At 44.9% G+C, this 9,544-nt stretch overlaps 1 protein-coding gene across 3 annotated transcripts in view; it reads left to right on the forward strand.

Annotated features, from left to right (window-relative positions):
- ACACA (acetyl-CoA carboxylase alpha) overlaps window positions 1-9,544 on the forward strand; it is a 355,889-nt gene that overhangs the window by 63,449 nt on the left and 282,896 nt on the right. For 2 of the 3 annotated variants that reach the window (XM_011990219.1, XM_011990218.1), the window contains exon 1: window positions 8-104. The exons of the other annotated variant lie outside the window; for it this stretch is intronic. The gene's annotated coding sequence lies outside the window, so the exon portion shown is untranslated. Of the gene's footprint in view, window positions 1-7; window positions 105-9,544 lie in introns of those variants that run through there. 3 annotated transcript variants of the gene reach the window in all.

Raw genomic sequence — 9,544 nt, forward strand, 5'->3', positions numbered from 1 at the left:
GCGCCTGTCAGCCATCGCCTGAGCCGCCGACTTCTCCTCCCGCCCAGCAGTGTCTCCACGCAGGGGCTCCGGAACCGCCCGACCGCACACGTTGCCACCCTGAGGTGAGGTGAGGGCCGGCCCAGAACCTGTGACCGGGGGCCTGGAGAAGCTGGGGCCAAGGGAGGGGCGGCGTTAAGCATGGGGCCGCCTCCCATCCTCCGCCCGCCCGCACGCGGCCTGGGCTCCATACCATCCAGACCCGGTGCCGGGCAGCCTAACCCTTCCCGCGGCTCTGAGGCCTTGAGGTCCCCTCCCTAGAGACATGGAGAGGTCTGGGGTCTCGGGAGGTGGGAGCTCAGATCCCGGAACTGGGAGGCGTACAATTCAGGGCCCCCCTAGAAAGGGGCTGGGGTTTCTGCCTGGAGCTCGCCCCCCACCCCTCCTGCCCAGCTCCAGCGTGGTGTGATTCCTTCCAGACCCCTCTCCAATCCGATTCTGGGCTCGGGAGAGAGAGAAGACCACGTGGGAAGGGGGCGTTGCGGGTTGGGTCTGATTGCATTGAAAGTCCTCTCTCTCTTGCAGGACTGAGGTGTGGGGTGCAGACCTCACTTGCTCCCTCCGTGCCTTTGTATCGTGGCGAGAGCCAGGGCCAGGCAGGTTGTCCCTGCCAGTTCCTGTTCCCAGGATTTTATTATGTTATCTGTGAGGGACGTAGTAAATGTACATGCCTTTTGTTACTCTCTCCTTGTTTGCCATGCTGATCAAGGGAAGTTACTGGAAACAGGACGTAGGAAGCTGATGTGAAGCTAATGATTTCACAGGAAAATGTGCGTGAAGGCCCTACCCGGATCGGGGCCAACATTAGTTTGGATTTGAAAGTGGGAGAGTGGACACTAATGGACACTTGAAATCAGCTCTAAAAATCAGGGACTTAGTGTAGGCCTTGTGGGTTTTACAGAGGCATTTAAGAATATAACTGCTCAGGAGAAATACTTTAATTTCAGATATTTTTGTTTGGGGATTTAAGACTGGAATAAAAAAAGACCCTAGGCCTTCCTAATTCCGTTTCTACTTTAGCGATGTTTCAGTAATTTCCTAGTGTGTGGATAAAGCTAATAACCACATCTTCAGTCTCAGAAGTTTATAAACCTAATAACCACATCTTCAGTCTCAGAAGTTTATTTCCTTGAATTTTCTCCCTCTTTCCATTCATTTTTTCCCTCCCAATTCGGTAGTATAGATTGAGAAGCATGCTTTCTTTGGTTACATGGTCTCTTCTCCCTCAGCAGGGAGGAATACTCATATTTTTCCATTCTTGAGGGGAAAGCCCTGGATGTCTGTGATGAGAAGGATTTCTGTGCTGCTTATTTGATTGGCACTTTTCAGAAAAGCATTGTGGCCTAATAGAGCAGGACCACCACCTATCCAGATAGATGCCTGCTTGCTACAAATAGCAAGTTTCTTCCCACTTCTCTTGCCTCAGTTTCTTCATTTCTCAATAAAACTGAATGCATAACAGGAGGACTGATGTAAACCCAAGAATATTAAACATTTTAAAGTGGGCATATGAAAGATGCCAAAGGTAAAATATTAATTTATGAAGCCATCTGTGTTTACTAGTGTTGTAGAATTTTGTTATTTTGTTTGTTTGAGATGGAGTCTTGCTCTGTTGTCCAGACTGGAGTTTCTATGGTGTGATCTCGGCTCACTGCAACGTTGTCTCCTAATTTCAAGCGATTCTCCTGCCTCAGCCTCCTGAGTAGCTGGGATTACACACGTGCGCCACTACGCCGGGCTAATTTTTGTATTTTCGGTAGAGACAGGTTTCACCATGTTGGCCAGGCTGGTCTCCAACTCTTGACCTCAGGTGATCCACCCTTCTCAGCCTCCCAAAGTGCTAGGATTATAGGCATGAGCCACCACGCTGGGCTTGTTTTGTTTTGATTTACCAGTGCATAATAGAAATACATCAAGCATAAGATTAAACTGCTTTTTAAAAAGGAAGTCTTGGGAAATGGTGGCTTTTATCTTAGTGAATTTATAGTTCAATAACTAGGTAATGATGAAGACCTGGTATTGTGAAAGCCAGCCTCGGAGAACACTCTCTCATCTGATGTTGACCTCTTAAAGTGCTGTAAGCAGGTTCAGGTGTACATCACTACGTAACACTATTTCCTTTGCCGTCAGTGATTGGGAAAATTTTTATACCTGTCATGTGGACTGGTTTAACAGGTCTAGGGCTAGTGTATTTCTTTCTTTAAAATCTTTTCTTCCTTCATTTGGATGGCTAATATCCTAATAGTCTTAGTTTGGGAAAGAAGTGAATTAAAATAGAAACTGTGGAATAATACATTAGAAATTAGTATTTTCAATTGTGGGAGGAGAGGAGAATCCTTTTGTAATTCAGAAAAGAAAGTTATGTCATTATCTAACATGTTCTTAAAGATTAGTAATTATAAGAGCTGCCGGGCATGGTGGCTCACGCCTGTAATCCCTGCACTTTGGGAGGCCGAGGTGGGCGGATCATGAGGTCAGGAGATTGAGACCATCCTGGCTAACACAGTGAAACCCCGTCTCTACTAAAAATGCAAAAAATTAGCCGGGCATGGTGGCGGGCGCCTGCAGTCCCAGCTACTCGGGATGGGGATGCTGAGGCAGGAGAATGGCGTGAGCCCGGGAGGCGGAGCTTACAGTGAGCCAAGACTGCGCCACTGCACTCCAGCCTGGGTGACACAGCGAGACTCCGTCTCAAAAAATAAAATAAAATAAAGTAAATTCTAGGAGCTATGTGTCAAGCATCTTTCCAAACCCATAAAACAGTAAGATTACAACAAAGCGAATAAACACTAGAAACTCATTGGCTAAAAAAATTCCTAATAACTATTGAGGTAATTACCATTAATCTACTTTAACAGATTATTAACTGTTTTTTTGTTTGTTTGTTTATTTCAATTTAATTTAATTTTATTGTTTTTTGGAGTCGGAGTCTCGCCCTTTTGCTCAGGCTGGAGTGCAGTGGCTCACTGCAACCTCCACCTCTCAGGTTCTAGCAATCCTGCCTCAGCCCCCTGAGTAGCTGGGACTACAAGGTGCGTGCTACCATGCCCGGCTAATTTTTTGTATTTTTAGTAGAGATGGGGTTTCGTCATGTTGGCCAGGCTGGTCATAAACTCCTGACCTCAGGTGATCTGCCCACCTCAGCCTCATAAAGTGTTGGAATTACAGGTGTGAGCCACCGCATTCGGCCTCAATTTTATTTTATTTGTTTATTTATTTATTTGAGACAGGAGTTTCGCTCTCGTTGCCCAGGCTGCAGTGCAATGGTGTGATCTCTGCTCACCGCAACCTCCACCTCCTGGGTTCAAGCGATTCTCCTGCCTCAGCCTCCTGAGTAGCTGGGATTACAGGCATGTGCCACCATGCCTGGCTAATTTTTTTGTATTTTTAGTAGAGACGGAATTTCTCCATGTTGGCCAGGCTGGTCTTGGACTCCTGACCTTGTAATCCACCCGCCTCGGCCTCCCAAAATGCTGGGATTACAGGGGTGAGCCACCAGGCCTGGCCACTTTATTTTTTATGTATTTATTTATTTTTTTGGAGATGGAGTCTCACTTTGTCGCCAAGGCTGGAGTGCAGTGGCATGATCTCAGCTCACTGCAACCTTTGCCACCCAGGTTCAAGCAATTCTCCTGCCTCAGCCTCCCAAGTAGCTGGGATTACAGGCGCATGCCACCATGTCCGGCTCATTTTTGTATATTAATAGAGATGGGGTTTCACCATGTTGGCCAGGTTGTTCTCTAACTGACATTAGGTAATCTGCCCGCCTTGGCCTCCCAAAGTGCTGGGATTACAGGCATGAGTCACTGCACCTGGCCTTCATTTTAAAATGTTTTTTATTTTTTATTTTTTTAGAGATTCTCTCACTGTGTCACCCAGGCTGGATGGAGTACAGTGATGTGATCATTGCTCACTGCAGCCTCGACCTCAGCTCAAGCATTCCTCCCACCTTACCTTCCGGAGTAGCTGGGACTGCAAGTATGTACCACAGTGCCCAGCTAATTTTTAAATTTTTTTGTGAGATGGAGTGGAGGTCTCACTTTATTGCCCAGACTGGTCTCAAACCCCTGGCTTCAAGTGATCCTCCCACTTCAGCTTCTCAAAGTGTTGGGATTTTAGGTGTAAGCCATTGCACTCAGCCTATTTCTTTAGTTTTAAAAAACCGTAATGAGTACTGTATTCACTTGAATCTAATGGACTATTTGAAGGTGATATTAAACAGGTAGGAAACTATGACAAATAGTGTCATAAGGATGTTGCACTTACACAGAGTGTAAATCTGATTGATAAGGCATTAATTCTTATGAGTTTAGCTGGTCAATCTTAGTTAAGTGTCTAATGATACAGTTCTCTTACTAATTTGTTACTTTTTTAAGCTACCATTGGGCTGTCTAGTCTCAGGATGTTTAAGGAGGCAAGTGAAAAGTGGCTTCAACAGGGGCTCTTCAGTGCCCTACCTAAAGGTTGGTGGCCCCAATTGGTCTTGCCTTCCAATGGTGTTGAGACTTAGACTCATTCCATCCTTTTAGCATGCCATACTCATGCTGTTTTATACAAAGAACCACAGTAACGTTTACTATTCCATGACATCAGGACTGGAAATTGCATGGCAGTACTATTTATGGAATGGTTATTTCAGATAGAATAAAGTTGTATAAATTATTTTCTTTGTTTTAAGGCAGGATCTCTCTCTGTCATCCAGCCTGGAGTGCAGTGCTGCAAACGTGGCTCACTACAACCTTGACTTCCTGGACTCAAGTGATCCTCCCACTTCAGCCTCCTGAGTAGCTGGGATCACAGGCACATGTCACCATACCTAGCTAATTTTTTAATTTTCTGTAGAGATGAGGTCTCACTGTAATGCTCAGGCTGGTTTCGAACTCCTAGGCTCAAGCAATTCTTCTGCCTTGGCCTCTCAGAGTTTTGGGATTATAGGCATGAGCCACCGTGCCCAGCAAAGTTTGAAAATTCCGAATGAACTCATGGAGTTTGAAAAAACAGACTCAGTTTTGGGGAATTTTTCTCAAAAAATACAAGGCCTCATTTATGAATATTTGGTCCCTTCTGATAGAACTAGAGTATAATACTCATTAATGACATTCCTATAAAATTATCTTCTTTTTTTTTTAGATGGAGTCTAGCTCTGTTGCCTAAGCTGGAGTGCAGTCACGTGATCTCAGCTCACTGCAACCTCCTTCTCCTGGGTTCAAGTGATTCTCCTGCCTCAGCCTCCCTATTAGCTGGGATTACAGGCGCACACCACCATGCCTGGCTAATTTTTGTATTTTTAGTAGATCAGGGCTTCACCCTGTTGGTCAGGAGTCTTGAACTCCTGACCTCAAGTGATCCGCCAGCCTTGGCCTCCCAAAGTGCTGGGATTACGGTTGTGAGCCACTGTGCCCAGCCTGTCTTCTGTTTTTATAAACAGATTTCAAATCTGTTCTTAGTTGTGTGTATATATTTTACACACATGCCAAGATGAAGAATAGTAGGTTGATAGGAGCTTGATTAGTTTTTAAGTTTATCAGGAGTAATATCAGTAGATTAGCAGCAAGAAGATGAATCGCTGGGTCCTGTTTTATGCTTTAGCATTTAGAGGTATTCCTGGCCCTGGCAAAGCAAGCTGTTTGATTTTACTTTGATTCTACCTCAAAATTCAATAACTTAATAGAACATTTAGTACTGGAAAGTGCCTAAGGGATTTTCTTTTCCAGTTTTCCACTTAATATGAGAGATATTTTATCTGATGTACATTTGAAAGTTTCCAACTATAGGCACATCTGGCATAAGGCATCATGGGGCAACTGATTTTTGGGAGTTCTTCATAATTTTCGACTTAAAACTGGCTCCTGAAGACTGCATAGGATATTGTAACTACAAAGGAATTAGGAATTTTTGCCTTAACCTGTAAATGTCACCAGCATAGATCTCTGTTAGGTAATATAAAGTATAATGCCTTAACATATCCATAGGACTTGGAGGCAAAAAAATTCAGCAGTATTTCCTTAAGGAAGAAATTCCTTCCTTTTTTTTTTTTTTTTTTTTAAATAGGGTCTCATTCTGTCACCCTGGCTCGAGTGCGCTAGCATAATAATGGGTCACTGCAGCCTCAACCTCCCAGGCTCAAGTGATCCACTCACCTCAGCCTCCCAAATATTCGGGACTACAGACACACACCACCATACCTGGCTATTTTTTTGTTTTTTGTTTTTTAATTTTGGTAGAGACAGGGTTGTGTCATGTTGCCCAGGCTGGTCTCAAACTCCTGGGTTCAAGCGATCTTCCTGCCTCAGGCTTCCAAAGTGTTGAGATTGTACAGCCGTGAGCCAGTTCTTTTCCTTGAGACTCTGGTTTTCTTTAAATGCAGATCTATGAAATAAAATTATGAGCATAAATTGATTTCATCCTAGAACTTTCTGAGTTCACAAAATGGCATTTTACCTGGAGGCCTCTAAATGTTTCTAGAGGATAATGTTTGAAATAGTGACTTAGTTTATGTCTGCTAGTTTTGTAACTCAAATATTCGTTGCAGCCTGGCCAGATGCGGTGGCTCATGCCTGTAATCCCAGCACTTTGGGAGGCTGAGGTGGGCGAATCACGAGGTCAGGAGATCGAGACCATCCTGGCTAACACAGTGAAACCCCGTCTCTACTAAAAGACATACAAAACATTAGCCGAGTGTGGTGGTGGGCGCTTGTAGTCCCAGCTACTCAGGAGGCTGAGGCAGAATGGCATGAACCCAGGAGGCGGAGCTTGCAGTGAGCCAAGATCGCACCACTGCACTCCAGCCTGGGTGACAGAGCCAGACTCCATCTCAAAAAAAACCCAAAAAACCAAAAAAAACATGCAGCCTTTGAAAGCCTAGTGTTTACATGGCATTGTGAGGCATTGAGGGTGGTGGATCTAAATCAATTAGAAGAGGCTGGGCATGGTGGCTCACATCTATAACTCTGGCACTTTGGGAGGCCAAGATGGGAGGATTGCTTGAGGCCAGCAGTACAAGACCAGCCTCGTTAACATAGCAAGACCTCCATTTCTCTCTTTTTTGTTGTTTTTGGAAGGGAGAATAACTTCCCCAGCCTCATCTAGGAGATAACCCAGAGTCAATTACGTAGTAACGCATGTTAAAGAAATAAGTTAATAACATTTCAGTTATCTGGCTAAATACTCTGACAGATACGAGATAAGGGATCAGAGTAGCATGGAATTAATTGAGGAAAGCTTTTTATTAAACTTATTTAAAATCTTCAGTTGACAATATATTCATGTGGTTCAACATTTTGTTTTATTTGTTTGTTTTTTTGAGACGAGTCTCACTGTGTCACCCCAGATTGGAATGCAGTGGCAGGATCTTGACTCTGCAACCTCTGCCTCCTGGGTTCAAGCAATTCTCGTGCCTCAGCCTCCCGAGTAACTGGGATTACAGGCGTGTACATGCCCAGCTAATTTTTTATATTTTTAGTAGAGACGGGGTTTCACTATGTTGGCCAGGCTGGTCTTGAACCCCTGACATCAGGTGATCCTCCCGTCTCGGCCTCCCAAGCCTCCCGTCTCAGCCTCCCAAAGTGCTGGGATTACAGGCGTGAGCCACCGTGCCCAACCTGGTTCACCATTTTATTTTATATTTTATTTTATTTATTTTATATTTTATTTTATTTTGAGACAGAGTCTTGCTTTGTTGCCCAGGTTGGAGTGCAGTGGTGTGATCTGAGTGCACTGCAATCTCCACCTCCCAGGTTCAAGCAATTCTCCTGCCTCAGGTTCCTGAGTAGCTGCGACTACAGGCACACTCCACCACCCCCCTCTAATTTTTGTATTTTTAGTAGAGACAGGGTTTTACCATGTTGGCCCGGCTGGTCCAAAACTCCTGACCTCAGGTGATCCGCCCACCTTGGCCTCCCAAAGTGTTGGGATTACAGGTGTGGGCCACTGCACCTGGCCTGGTTCAATATTTTAAAAGCACAAAAGGGGGCCGGGCGTGGTGGCTCATGCCTGTAATCCCAGTTTCACCGTGTTGGCCAGGCTGGTCTTGAACACCTGACCTCAGGTGATCCGCCCACCTTGTCCTCCCAAAGTGTTGGGATTATAGGCGTGAGCCACTGCGCCTGGCTGTTATTATTTCTTATTTCTTTTTAATAATTATCAGATATTTTAATTTATGTTAATGTTATTAATTTATTAATAACCTCTAGAGATTTTATGCATTTTCAAGCAAATATATATATTCTGTCCCTCCCCTCCAACTATTTATTATACAAAACTTTTTTTTTTTTTTTTTTTTTTAGATGGAGTTTCACTCTTGTTGCCCAGGCTGGAGTGCAATGGTGTGATCTCGGCTCACCTCAACATCTGCCTTCCAGGTTCAAGTGATTCTCCTGCCTCAGCCTCCCCAGTAGCTGGGATTATGGGCATGCGCTACCTCGCCCGGTTAATTTTGTATTTTTAGTAGAGACAGGTTTCTCCATGTTGGTCAGGCTGGTCTCAGACTCCTGATCTCAGGTGATTTACCTGCCTCGGCCTCCCAAAGTGCTAGGATTACAGGCACGAGCCACCACACCCAGCTCGAAACACGTTTTTTGGTTTGTTCATTGTTTTGTTTTCGAGACAGGGTCTTGCTCTTTTGCCCATGCTGGAATGCAGTGGTACAGTCACGGATCACTGCAGCCTCAACCTCCTGGGCTTAGGCGATCTTCCCACCTAAGGATCCCAAGTAGCTGGGACTACAGGCATGCGCCACCACACCCAGCTAATTTTTTCTGTTTTTTTTTTTTTTTGAGATACGGGCTCACTATGTTGCCTAGGCTGGAGTACAGTGGTGCAGTTATGGCTCACTGCGGACTCGACCTCCTGAAATCAAGCAGTCCTCCCATATCAGCCTTCTGTGTAGCTGGGACCATCGGCATGTGCCACCATGCTCAGCTAATTTTTAATTTTTTAATTTTTTATAGAGACGGAGTCTCACTTTGTTGTCCAGGCTGGTCTTGAACTCCTGAGCAATCCTAATGCCTCAGCCTCCCAAAGTGTCAGGATTAGAGGCATGAGCCACTGTGCCTGGTCTGTTGTATACTTCTATTGCATCACATCCAGAGGTATATGAAGTCAGTTTGTCCTAATATTGGTGATATTTAGTTTGAATACTTAGTTAAGATGCTATCTGTCAGATTTCTCCATTGTAAAAATACCTTTTCCCTTTTGTAATTAATATGTAAGAATATGGCCAGGTGCAGTGGCTCACACCTGTAATCCCAGCACTTTGGGAGGCTGAGGCAGGCAGATCACTTGAGGTCAGAAGTTCAAGACCAGCCTGGCCAACATGGTGAAATCCCGTCTCTATTGAAAATACAAAAAAACTAGCTGGATGAGGTGGTGGGTGCCTGTAATCCCAGCTACTTGGGAGGCTGAGGCAGAAGAATTGTTTGAACCTGGGAGGCAGAGGTTGCAGTGAGCTGAGATCGGGCCATTGCACTCCAGCCTGGGCAACAGAGTGAGACTGTCTCAAAAAAAA

This window comes from Mandrillus leucophaeus, unplaced genomic scaffold (genome assembly GCF_000951045.1).
Source record: "Mandrillus leucophaeus isolate KB7577 unplaced genomic scaffold, Mleu.le_1.0 Scaffold374, whole genome shotgun sequence".
Classification (NCBI taxonomy): domain Eukaryota; kingdom Metazoa; phylum Chordata; class Mammalia; order Primates; family Cercopithecidae; genus Mandrillus; species Mandrillus leucophaeus.